This window comes from Hyaena hyaena, unplaced genomic scaffold (genome assembly GCF_003009895.1).
Source record: "Hyaena hyaena isolate Hyena2069 unplaced genomic scaffold, ASM300989v1 scaffold_410, whole genome shotgun sequence".
NCBI classification, from domain to species: Eukaryota; Metazoa; Chordata; class Mammalia; order Carnivora; family Hyaenidae; genus Hyaena; species Hyaena hyaena.
In genome coordinates, this window is record NW_024081042.1 from 1,333,571 (window position 1) to 1,345,597 (window position 12,027).

The following is a 12,027-nucleotide window of genomic DNA, read 5'->3' on the forward strand; positions in this document are numbered from 1 at the left end:
CTCAAAAATAAAGATCTAAAAAATTTTAGGGAAATCTTAAGAAAAGTTGATTTTGAAGTAAATGAAATGACTGTTCTTTCAAGCTAGATCTCAAAAGTAGTTGCTGTACATAACATCTATTTCTGCAAAAGAAAGTATATAATTACTTTTTTAAGAGTCTTAACTGTACTTTAAAATGAACTTAAACATCTGTTTAGAACCCTCAAAGTAGATTTTTTTTTTCCCTCTCACAGGGGAAGGGGATAATAAAGAAATCACTAAATTTTTTAAATTATTCTGTTCAAATATATATTGAAATGTGGATTCTGAAAAAGGAAAATAAAAAACAATACCGTATATCAAGCATTTGTGGTAAGAAGCTGATTAACACAATCTAACTTACCAAACTTGGATCACTTTTCTTTTTAACGTTTATTTACTTTTGACAGAGAGAAAGAGTATGCACTCGCATGAGCAAGTAAGTGAGGAGAAAGAGAGAAGGAGAGACAGAATCTGAAGGAGGCTCCAGACTCTGAGCTGTCCACAGAGAGCCAGACCCAGAGCTCAAACTCACAAACCATGAGATCATGACCTGTGCTGAAGTTGGACACTCAACCAACTGAGCCACCCAGGCGCCCTAAACTTGGATAACTTTTATATAAAGGTTTATTTCAAAGTACACATTGGTAAATGATGAATCACTGAATTCTACTCCTGAAACCAATATTGCACTATATGTTAACTAAATAGAATTTACACTTGATCTTAGCCAAAAGGCTGAGAAGTGATTAACTAAATAGAATTTAAACAAAAATTTGAAAAGAAAAAAAGGTACCAGCCAAACTTTTTATTTCTAACAACAGCACATAAGAGATCTCAAGAAGTGAGGGAGGAAGAGAGAGATGAAAGCCAATCAGAAGTAACAGATTCATTTGTAAAATAAAAACCCAACATGTGTCTGGCATGTCTGTATAGGATCTAAAAAATAACCAAGTACAGGGCCTAAACTCCAATGAGAGTTCAACAAATGGATCTTATTACTATAGATACAGGAACAGGCTTCCACTTGAGAAAAAAAAAAAAAAAAAGAAGAAGGAAAACTATACGGAATTCACTTTTGCATATTTTTATCCCACTCTGGAAAAGAATAGCTGAAGTCCCTTGGAATGTTAAGATCAGTATACTCTTGTAAAAAGGAACAAAGGCATTGGATATGGACTGCACTGAAAGATTAATAAGAATAGAAAGCTTTTATATGCATTCTCTTTGCTAAGAAAGTAGTTAAAACTTTTGAGTAAACTAAATGTTTATTTCAATATAATAGTATTTGGTACTTTGTATTCATGGCTTCCATATCTTTTTGGGTGCTCATAATATTTCTGTGGGGAAAACAGGATAGATATTATTCTCAATTTTAAGGATTAGGAGTTTAAGATGGAAAAAAACTAATCTGACATCATATGGCTAATAAGGGTGAAGTTGGAACTAAGACGCATGGTACTTAATCTCCTAAGAAACAAAATAGCTGGAATTAACAAGCTGTTTCAAGTACTGGCAAAGGATGGTGGGAGAGTGAATTGTAAATCAAAATTTAAAAAGTCCAATTTTTACTAGGTAGAAATTCATGGACGCTGAAATTTAGTTCAAAAGGTTCATACTGCCTTAAAATGTAAGACAGTATTTATAAAGTGTGGAAAATGATAGTATAAATAAATTACAAAAATCAATTTAAGTTCTAAAATTTCATTTGTTTGGTTGGTTTTAATGTTTTTAAGAGGGGGGAAAAAAAAGAAGGAACAACCCTGATTTTATCCAGGCAGCTCTCCATCTTACACATCTTTACTCTTTCCAGCACCTAATACTAAACTTCATATACAGAACATATTTACTAATACCCACAAATCAAAAAATGCTTTATACTATATTCTTGCTTTCCGGATGACACAAAATGATGTCATTACTCTTGATGACAGAGTAACCCTGGCCAATCAGATTCATGCAACCATAACCTGGGCCACCACTATTCACCTGGTGATGGTATATGAAACACGAAGTGCTGAAGGAAACAACTGCCTTAGAAATACACATCTATAAATTTAGAAACTTCAAAGAGCTAGCTCATGTGAATGTATTTTCAAAGTAACTGATATTTGTCCTCTAAATCATCATAACTTATCTTTAAGTAATCCTAATGGAAATATTTTAGAAGAGATTTCTAGGTCTTTCTTCTTTGCCTTAATCTGCACATGACACAACTTTTTCTTGATGACTCAAGCTCATCAATGTAAACATCAATTATTAGACTGTTCTGTAACAGTGAGTCTTCTTGGAGTTATGAGAGGAGTCTGTTTATCTCTTCAGTAACTTGTCCATCTTAGACTACTTTTTTAAAAAATTTTTCTTAATGTTTATTTATTTTTGAGAGACAGAGACAGACAGATCATGAGTTGGGGAGGGGCAGAGAGAGAGAGGAGACACAGAATCTGAAGCAGGCTCCAGGCTCTGAGCTGTCAGCACAAAGCCTGAAGCGGGGCTTGAACCCATGAACTGTGAGATCAGGACCTGAGCTGAAGTCGGACACTTAACTGACTGAGCCACCCAGCTCAGACTACTTTTAAAAACAAGGTCACCAGCTCCCTATTATCACTTATAGGCCACCAGTACCCTAGCCAAAGTTTATAAAATGCCAACTGTAGTTTAAAATACGTAAAACCAAGGCAGGCAGTTGATATACTTAACCTTTACATAAATTTTATTTTTTTAAATATTTATTTATTAATTTTGAGACAGAGAGAGGGAGAGAACAGGAGAGAGTCAGAGAGAGAATCTCAAGCAGGCTCCACGCAGCCAGCATAGAGCCCGATGCAGGGCTGGATCCCACAAACTGTGTGATCATGACCTGAGCCAAAATCAAGAGTCAGACGTTTAATCCACTGGGGCACCCTAACCTTTACACAAATTTTAAACCAAGCCATGATGTATCTATTTTCACTGCTCTAGGATCTGGCTCAAAGATTTTTCTTTCTTTCACTTTCTACTTCTAATACCTAGTCTAGGCTGTTGCTAGCAGTCTGACTACAAAATAACAATTACAATAATATATATTTTTGCATATTTTCTTTATTTTTACTATAACATAGGGAACAAATATATATAATAGTCATAACAAAATGCACCAATCATGTAGACAAACAATATAAGACACCTCACATTATATGCTATAAGGACAATTACCTAGCTCAATTATTAGCCAAGAGTTAGCAAATTAGGTCCACTGGTCATATCCAGCCCATAGCTGGCTTATTTTTGCTGGTCCCTTGAGTTAAGAGTGATTCTTATATTTATAAAAAATTATTTAAAAAATAAAAAATACTCAATAGAGACTATAAGTAAACTGCAAAGCCTAAAATATTAACTATCTGGCACTCTACAGTAAAAGTTTGCTGACTCCTGTTCTGAGCTGGAATAAACAAAGACATCTAAGACATATATTAGCTATCCCTTACACATAAAACTTAAGCTATTAATACATCAAAGCAGACATATAGTTCTTTCAGTGATGGGCGCATAATGATACAGCCAAACTATCTTGTCCAGTCTTGCCTATTCTTTTTGACCGTGCCGAAATCTGTACGCAACTTTCTTTCTTTCTTCCTCTTAATACTTATCCTTAGATGCTCTCAGACTCATCTCCTTGCTACCACTTCCAGCTCTGAATAGCAATATTTTTGCTAAGTCCTTTCCAAGCTTTAAGTCTGACTTCTTCCAAATGCCTTCCGTGATCATTCTAGCCCTCAGTGGCTTCACTTTCTTGTCACACAACTTAATAATAACATATTATAATTTTGCTAATGATTTTCTATGTGTTTATCTAGTATCCACAACTATTTTCTAAACAACTTGAAGGAAGGAAAGATATCATACTGCTTTAGTATCCCTACTTAAAGAGCAGCTCATCATTCTCTCAACACATGTCCTCTCCCAATGTTACCTCTCTTGGAGAAAAAATTACCTGAGGACTGGTAATGGGTGATAAGTGATTGGAAATATCAAAGGATGACACCCACAAAGTAACTTGATGGAAGACCAAAAGCTACACTGCAAACTTAGTAAGTAAGTGAAGACAAAACTATAGAAGGATAGAGAGATAAGGATCAACAGATAAAGGGACTACTGAATATTCTGAAATAAAAGGAGATCAAAATATTAAAAAACATTAGGGGTGCCTGGGTGGCTCATTTGGTTAAGCACCTGACTCTTGATTTTGGCTCAGGTCATGATCCTGCAATACATGGAATTAAGCCCTGCATGGGGCTCTGCGCTGACAGCACGGAGGCTGCTTGGGATTCTCTCTCTCTCCCTCTCTCTCTGCCCATCCCTACCCACATTCTCTTTCAAAATAAGTAAATAAACTTAAAATATATATATTTAAAAATTTATAAAAGCTTACAATACATATTAAAAAACAAAATTTGCCTTTGAACACTATCGGCCATTAATGTCCTTTTAACAAGCAGCTCTTGACATTGATACCCATAAGGGCCATTTTATTCTTTATTCTTTTTTTTTTTTTTACAATGTGATAACTGAAGCACTACAAGCTTCAATGGGATAGACATGCACTGTATTCTAAGTCTTTAGATTTTCAATATTCTAAATTTATTTGAAGTCTGCTAGAGATTGCTAGAAAGAAAATAATCATTTATCTTTTCATTAGCTGGCGAATAAAATTGGAACTCGTGTGCATATCCCTACATCACTCTCAAAGATGCCACCTAAACTCATTTTCACAGAAAAATGCACCAAGTTTATTAAAACAATTTTTATATTACTTCATCAAATTGTATTATAAAAATATAGGCAAAATATAAGGTGCACAAGCCTTGCATGTATGAACATAAAAAAACCCCACAAATGTTCTAAAACAAGCATAAATATTACCCATGAGTTTAAACTAAAAATACTGCATATTATAAATTAAGTGCTTTTTACCTAAATAAAGCTACAAAAGACAATGAGAATATTAAGCCTCTATCCCTTCTTTTTGTACTGGGTTTAATAGTCTCTCAGTCTTTATATGCCTGGTTGGTCAAAAAGGTAGACAGTTTTTCTTAATTAGTAATAAAATATGCTTAATATTACACTGTAGAGATTTTACAACTAAAAAGTAATTGTTAAGTGCGTGGTAAAATGAATCAGCTCTCAATTACTCACATGACGAAGGAAAGTGATGACACAGATGACACCATATGATAATCCTAGCATCAGTTTTTTCAAATGCAGATCATTAATTTGGGAGAAGCAAATTGCCCTTATAATTATGTTTGACTGAGACCAGTGTAAGTCAGAAGTTTATTTTCCCTAAACATTCAATGATTTTGAGGATTCGAAAGGAAAAACAAAAAGGAAAAAAGGAGTTAATTCAGAAGCACACAGGTGGCTATAGGCAACATGCATGGGATAAAAAAAATTTTTTTTAGAGAAAGAAAACATAATCTATGAAGGAAAAGAAAAAAACAGTAAAATTAACATGACAGGGCTAAAATTTTTTTAGTATAACATCATTTATAAAATTTATTAAAATTTTGAGATTTTTTTTCTTCCTGTTAAATCATCCTTTCTTCCTACTAGCTGGTGTTATTACTAATGGTAAGAATTATCAGTGGGCCAAAAAGCTGAAAGCAAATTTTAGGGACTATGTTATAAAAGATGTGTTAAAAATCCTTTGTATCGTTTTCTGTTAAGAGCACCATCTGTCTCAATAGGCACTTTATCTCATTACTTTAGATAAATCAATTCAACCAAGAAAATACCAAAAAGGCAGAGGGGGATTCATTTCTCTAAAAATGAGGTTTAAACAAAACTTACACGATGGTAAGAACTGCAGATTTAGCAAAGCAAATACACAAAAACTAAATATTTATCCAAATGCAAGATCATAGCCCCAAAGCTCAATTAGTTGCTGCCTAACATATGGCTCCAACTCCTAAGTAGCATATGTTTAGCACTGGCGCTTGTAATAGCAAGGTGGTAAAATATTATAGTAACAGTTCAACTTTAGTTATTTCAGTATTATAATACAGAAAAACACACCAAGGCTAAAGGCTAAAAACAGAGACCACAGTAAGAAACAAATAATTACGCTGCTCAGTTGTAAAAGTCCACACTGAACACAGCTATGAGGATTATACTGTAGGAAAAAAAATCGTGTCAGCTTATTATTCTTAGAAGATGCTCAGGCACATAGGTGTCCAAAGAAAGTTAAATAAAATTTCACAAAAGAAAATCTCTAATTGAGGATTCCTGACATCCTAGCAACCATTACACACCTCCCTCTCCCCCAAAATATCTCAAGGCTTTTAATGCTAACAGTTTAATAAAAGAACGATTAACAACTACATTAATTAAAAGAGCCACCGTTCTGCTCCAGATTGTATGACAAAATTATTTGTTAATTTTCCTTTACCTAACGTATGGCGTCCTTCCACAGCCGTGTCAAAAGTTCAAAGATCCAGGTTGTTAAACAGGGCGAGGACTGCAGCCTCGAGTCAATCTCCTGACCGAACAGGTGGTTAACTCAGGCGGGTAGAGGAACTGCCAGGTACTGGCACCAGCCAAACAGGATCAAACACACAAGGGCGGGTTTTCGAGGTTTTAACCCCAAGATGAACGGGGGAAACTCTCTTCAGAAAAGCGTTCAAGTTCGGCGGCTGCCGGGTGGCCGAAGCCCAAGGCGCGGCGGCAGCTCGGCGATCTTATCCCTTGGGCTCCGCGCTCGACCCCCGAGCCTCCGGGAGCGGCGCTGCTCACCTCCGGCCGGGGGGCGGAGGGAAGGCCGCCGGCGTCCCCGCACCGCCTCCTCTGGCTAGCTGCGGGGCCGCAGTCGCGCCCCCGCAAGCGCCTCGGGGCAAGACTCGGGCCCGGCAGGTGCCGGACGAGTTGACGGGTCCTGTCCAGCCTCCTCCCCCACCCGTCCCCCCCGCAGCCGATACACACCCGCTACTACCCTCTGCCCATAGCGCGCCCAGAGGACGGGATGGGCCGGGCCCCTCGACGGGCCCGAGCCCCGCTCGGCGCCCCGGCTCCTCAGATCCAGCCTAACGGTTTCCGTGGCGCCTGCTCCGGGCGGGACGGGAGTGGGACGGCTCGGTCTCCCCCGCCTTTCCCGAAGGGAGCGCCCGCGCTCTCACCTCCGAGTCACGCCGCTCTGAGGCGGAGGAAGGCGGCTACCCTGGCGCCTCTTCTTCGGGTTCCTGATCGTTCTACCTCAGCGGCAGAGCCTGCTCTCGGGGCCGCTGCGGCCGCCGGCGCACTGACTGTTGGGGTGGTTTTCCGGTAGTGACGGCGCCGCCTCAGCCCCGCTCTTCGCTCCCTCTCCGCGTAGCTCCCGCTTTCTGTTTCACCCGAGGGACCACGAACGCCGCCGCCGCCATGCTTACTACGGAGCCGGGAGGAGGAGCCCAGAGTCGGCGCGCCCAGTGCGGCTGCGCGAGCCTCGCCGACGGCGCCCCCGGCCAGCCCGGGCCCCGCGTCCCCGCCCTGCACCCGCTACCCAGCGGGTCTTTCCCCGGAGCGCGAGTCGCCCTCCAAGCCGCTGACACTTGGCGTTCGAGAGCCCGGTCGCTGCTCCCGGGGCGACCACCGCTCTCCCCAGGGATACAGACTGTCCTGAGGCCTGGCTGCGCTAGGTTCGACATAGCATCTGCCGCGGCCAGCCTGCGAACGACACTGGGAAAATGTGGAAGTTAATTGACGTTCCTAGGGCCACTCACGTAATTCTCATTCCAAATTGTAGGAGGCTCCCCCTGAGACTCGCCGGGTCCGCCTCTTTCCGAAAGCACAAGAACTTAACGCTGGCAGGTGCTTTTAAAGACACTCCCCCTCAAGGACTAGGAAGCCACGTGAAGTGGGTTGGATGTTTTCCGTCCTAAACACTTAGAGCCCGGAATCTCTACAGCAAGCAAAAATACTTATTTACTTCAGTTCAAAACGTGGGGGTTAGTTTCTTGGTCGGTCCCCCGTCAAATCGCTTGGAAACGCATTGCCTTAATATGTGCAACAGCACGAAGACTTAAAATCAGTAAGTAAAAGAGCAGAGATTCTTATAAACCTCCAGCAATTGGGGGCGCTGCAATAATTCCTGAGGGCTGGCCAGGGCTGCTTACTTTTGCAGACTCTACTGAAGGAGTTGGGAAGTGGGGCGGGGGGGGGAGGGGTAGTCCTTAGGACAGAGAGTACAACCTCAATAACTGTCCCTTTAAAAACAATGATGAATATAAACAGACTCCCTGTTCTGGCTTTATTTCACTTAATTAATTAGTTGTGCTGTCTTTAAAAATAGCAGTATTTTTATTTTAAACCTTTTACAGAAATCCTTTTAAAAAGTACTTACTCCCTACATTCTTAAAGAATACAGTGGTTAATGAAATCCTTTGCCGATGATTGACCATCAAATGCGATGCCTTGGCCTTATGCTAAAGTCTCAGGGGATTGCTGAGTATAGGATCCCTATTTTGGCGATCCTCCTTTTTTTTTTCTCTCTTTGGAATATTCTCATCGCCTTTTCTAATAATCTGTCACTGCTTCACATCTCCTCATCTGTCTATCCATTCTGAGCCTTCCTCTCCTCCTTTCTACTTACTGTTTATTTTTTACTGTTTTTTTCTTGATAGTGTTTCTCTATGGCTCCAGGTGATGATTGATCAGATGTTTATATCCACAGCCAGCTAATGAGAGGATCTCTTTCCTCCCATCAGTAAATAGGACAGTGACTCTATATCAAGTGGTATCCTGAGATATTTTTATTGCTGTTCACTATCAAAAGTTCTTTCCCTTGGAGAGATGTTTCCTTAACAAGAGTTTTGGCCCTCTTCCAGACAAAATTGCTGGAAAGCTGATCTCTGAATAACTGAAGCATAACTGTGTATTGTTTTAAAATATGAGGACTTATCAGAATGTGAGCAAGTTGGGTGGCTTCTCCATATTACTACCGCAGCTGTGTTTGGTCTGAGACTAAGCTAGTGGTTTCCAAACCTAACTCCAAGCTAGTAATTTCCAAAGCTTTCTACTTAGGAGCTTTTTAAAAATCCAAATGGTATTTTTTTTTTAAAAAACCATATTTTTAAAAAGTATTCTGGGCATACCTACGTGTATAGGCAAAACAAGGAAGAACAGCTATTTCAAAGGAGACTAAGACATAGTTCCAGAATATCCTTGAAGTAGATGTAGAGATTATAGTCAACAATATGCAATGCTGTAAGGTTGACTCAAGTGAGGACTGGGGAATTTATGTCCTGTGGAGAGAATGAATCATACACACAAATAACCCTAACACAGGCACCAATATGAATTCTCTGGGAATCCAGAAAGGGACAAGAATTTACATCAGCTTTGAACAAGTCACTTCTCAGTGCTTCATTTTTCTTATCAATAAAATAAGGGTAATTTTCAATCTCTTTAAAATCTCAACAATAGTCAACACTTTGACCAATTATTTCTTTGAATATTACTTCTTCCTTTGGCCCCATACTCTTTTATTTTTTCCCTACACTTCTGAGTACTGTTTCTCTAATTCCTTTTCAGATTCCTTCTCCTCTCTTGAGCTATTAAATATAGGAATGCTTCACAATTAAGCTTAGGTTATTTTTTGTTTTCATTATAATCTCTTGCCCTAAACATCATCACCCAGACCAATGGCTTTAGTTATCTATATGCTGATAATTTTCACATATTTGTCTCTAGTCCAAACCCTTCCCCTGAATTCCATATCTAATACCAACTGTTTTATTGACATGTTCACTTAATGTCTCAAAGCTACAGAGTTTAATCCAACTGAGTTCACAAGCTCTTCTTGTTTTCCTTTCTCCTGATCTCCAGTTGTTCGAATCAAACAAGTAGTAGTCATCCCTGATATCTCCCTCATCCTCATTTTCTATATTCATTGTAGCACCTAGCAATTTTATCTTCCAAATCTCTCAAATTGGTCCACATTTTACCAGTTTTCACCAATCCAGTCTGGTCTCACTGCATACAATCTAAGCCCTTCTGTTCATGCTCCACTTTGCAGCCAAAATGATCTTTTTTTTTTTTTTTAAATATTTTTCATTTATTTCTAGGAGAGAGAGAGAGAGACAGCGTGAGCAGGGGAAGGTCAGAGAGAGAGGGAGACACAGACTCGGAAACAGGCTCCAGGCTCTGAGCTGGTAGTCAGCACAGAGCCCGACGCGGGGCTCCAACATACGAACCGCGAGATCATGACCTAAGCGAAAGTCGGACGCTTAACTGACTAAGCCACCCAGGCGCCCCCAAAAATGATCTTTCTAAAAGAAAATAAGACGATGTCACTTCCACATAAAACCCTTAAACAGCTTCTTATTGCTCTCAGACTAGAATTCTTAAGGTGGCCTACCAGACTGTGTGAGGTCTTGCCTTTTCCAGTCCCATCTCCTACCGGTTTCCCCTTGCTTCCTGCATAAAGACTTCCTGACCCTCTTTTAGTTTCTCAGATACGCTGTGATCTCAAAAGCCACAGGCTCTCTGCACATTCTTGTCTTCTTCCTTATAATCATCGTATCTCATCTTTACTCATCTGAGTAAAAAAAAACTTGTCTTACTTCCCAGACAAGTTCAAGACCCCTTGACGTCAGCTTTCCTACCACAGATGTACATTTCCCCCTATATCTTACCATAGTTTGCAGCATTGTGGTATGTGTTAATACTAGTACAAGTCTGGTAGAGGAAAGGGAGGTGAAAGCAATTGATCTGGAGATAGACCAGTTAAAGCAGCCAGAAATTTTTGTTTCTCTCTGAGAAGGAGTGTGGTATACTGTAGGGGAGGAGAGACTTTGGAGTCATGTAAATCTGAACTTGAATCTCAGCTGTCCTACTGACTAGTCGATCAATCTTGGAGACATTATCCTTTGGGCCTCATGTCCTCATCTGTAAACTAAAGATAAAATGTCTAATTTACAGGATTAAATGGCATAATGCATGAAAATGCCTGGTACATGTGTGATGCCCAATAAACAAATTACAGCTATGTGATTGGTTGTCCTGGTTAATTGTGACCTGGTGAGGTAAAGGAAGTACAGAACCTTCTTCAATATTTGCTAGTATACATAGGAAGGGACTTTGCTACAGTCAATCTTGCTCCAAATACTTGATCCTGTTGCAATCTTCATTCCTCACTGTGGTTTCCCAGCCACACTTTACTCCACGGATGGAACAACTCCTTCTCTAAAAGCAAAGGGAACAAGGTACCAAATAGGAAGCAACTTGACATTGAATGTTGTCCATTCCCACTACATGGAATTTCTCACTGGCCATCATTCTCCTCAAACCCCATCCTGTCACTATGTTGCTGTGGACCTTCACTCTAACAAGAACCTTCTCCACATTTTTCTAAATTTCTGGGACCACCTAAAGCCATCCCTTTAAAGCTACCTGGGGGCGCCTGGGTGGCTCAGTTGCTTAAGTGTCCAACTTCCACTCAGGTCATGATCTCAGAGTTTGTGAGTGTGAGCCCCATGTCAGGCTCTGTGCTGATAGCTTAGAGCCTAGAGCCTGCTGGAGATTCTCAATCTCCCCCTCTCTCTGCCCCTCCCCCACGCTCTCTCTCTCTCTCTCTCTCTCTCTCAAAAATAAATAAACATTAAAAAATCAAAAAAATAAAAAATAAAGCTACCTGAAGACAATTCTCAAATTCTTGTTAATTATTCAAAGCAATGTGGTTTTTTGTTTTCTGCCCTCATTTTTTATCCAGAATACCTTTGGAAACTTAAGCCTTCTTTTCAAAATAAAAAAAGATGCATTTGAGTGATTTACTGTACTAAGGAATGACTCTGTTTTAGAGAAGTAATTCTTAAACTTTGGCATGAATAAAAATCACCCAGTAGGCTGACTTAAGATACGACGGTTCTATCTTGTGCCCCCACACCAAGAATTGGCTTCAGGAATGTGCATTTTATAAGCACTCCAAGAGATTCTGATTAGGGTAGTCTATGGGTCTTACATTGAGCATCTTAGAACAACTCAAACGGTGTCAACTTT

At 39.9% G+C, this 12,027-nt stretch overlaps 1 protein-coding gene and 1 long non-coding RNA gene across 7 annotated transcripts in view; one reads left to right on the forward strand and one right to left on the reverse strand.

The window, feature by feature from the left end:
- Positions 1-10,457, reverse strand: part of FNDC3A (fibronectin type III domain containing 3A) — a 147,113-nt gene extending 136,656 nt beyond the window's left edge. The window contains exons 1-2 of one of the 6 annotated variants that reach the window (XM_039252153.1): positions 7,170-7,521; positions 6,446-6,583 (exon numbers count right to left, since the gene is read on the reverse strand). The gene's annotated coding sequence lies outside the window, so the exon portion shown is untranslated. Of the gene's footprint in view, positions 1-6,445; positions 6,845-7,169; positions 7,522-7,751; positions 7,789-10,387 lie in introns of those variants that run through there. The other 5 variants (XM_039252154.1, XM_039252156.1, XM_039252152.1 and 2 more) reach the window with 5 other exon arrangements.
- The window catches only part of LOC120245212, a 65,573-nt gene continuing 61,443 nt past the window's right edge, over positions 7,898-12,027 (forward strand). The window contains exon 1 of the long non-coding RNA XR_005531731.1: positions 7,898-8,059. This is a non-coding gene — a long non-coding RNA (uncharacterized LOC120245212). The remainder of the gene's footprint in view (positions 8,060-12,027) is intronic.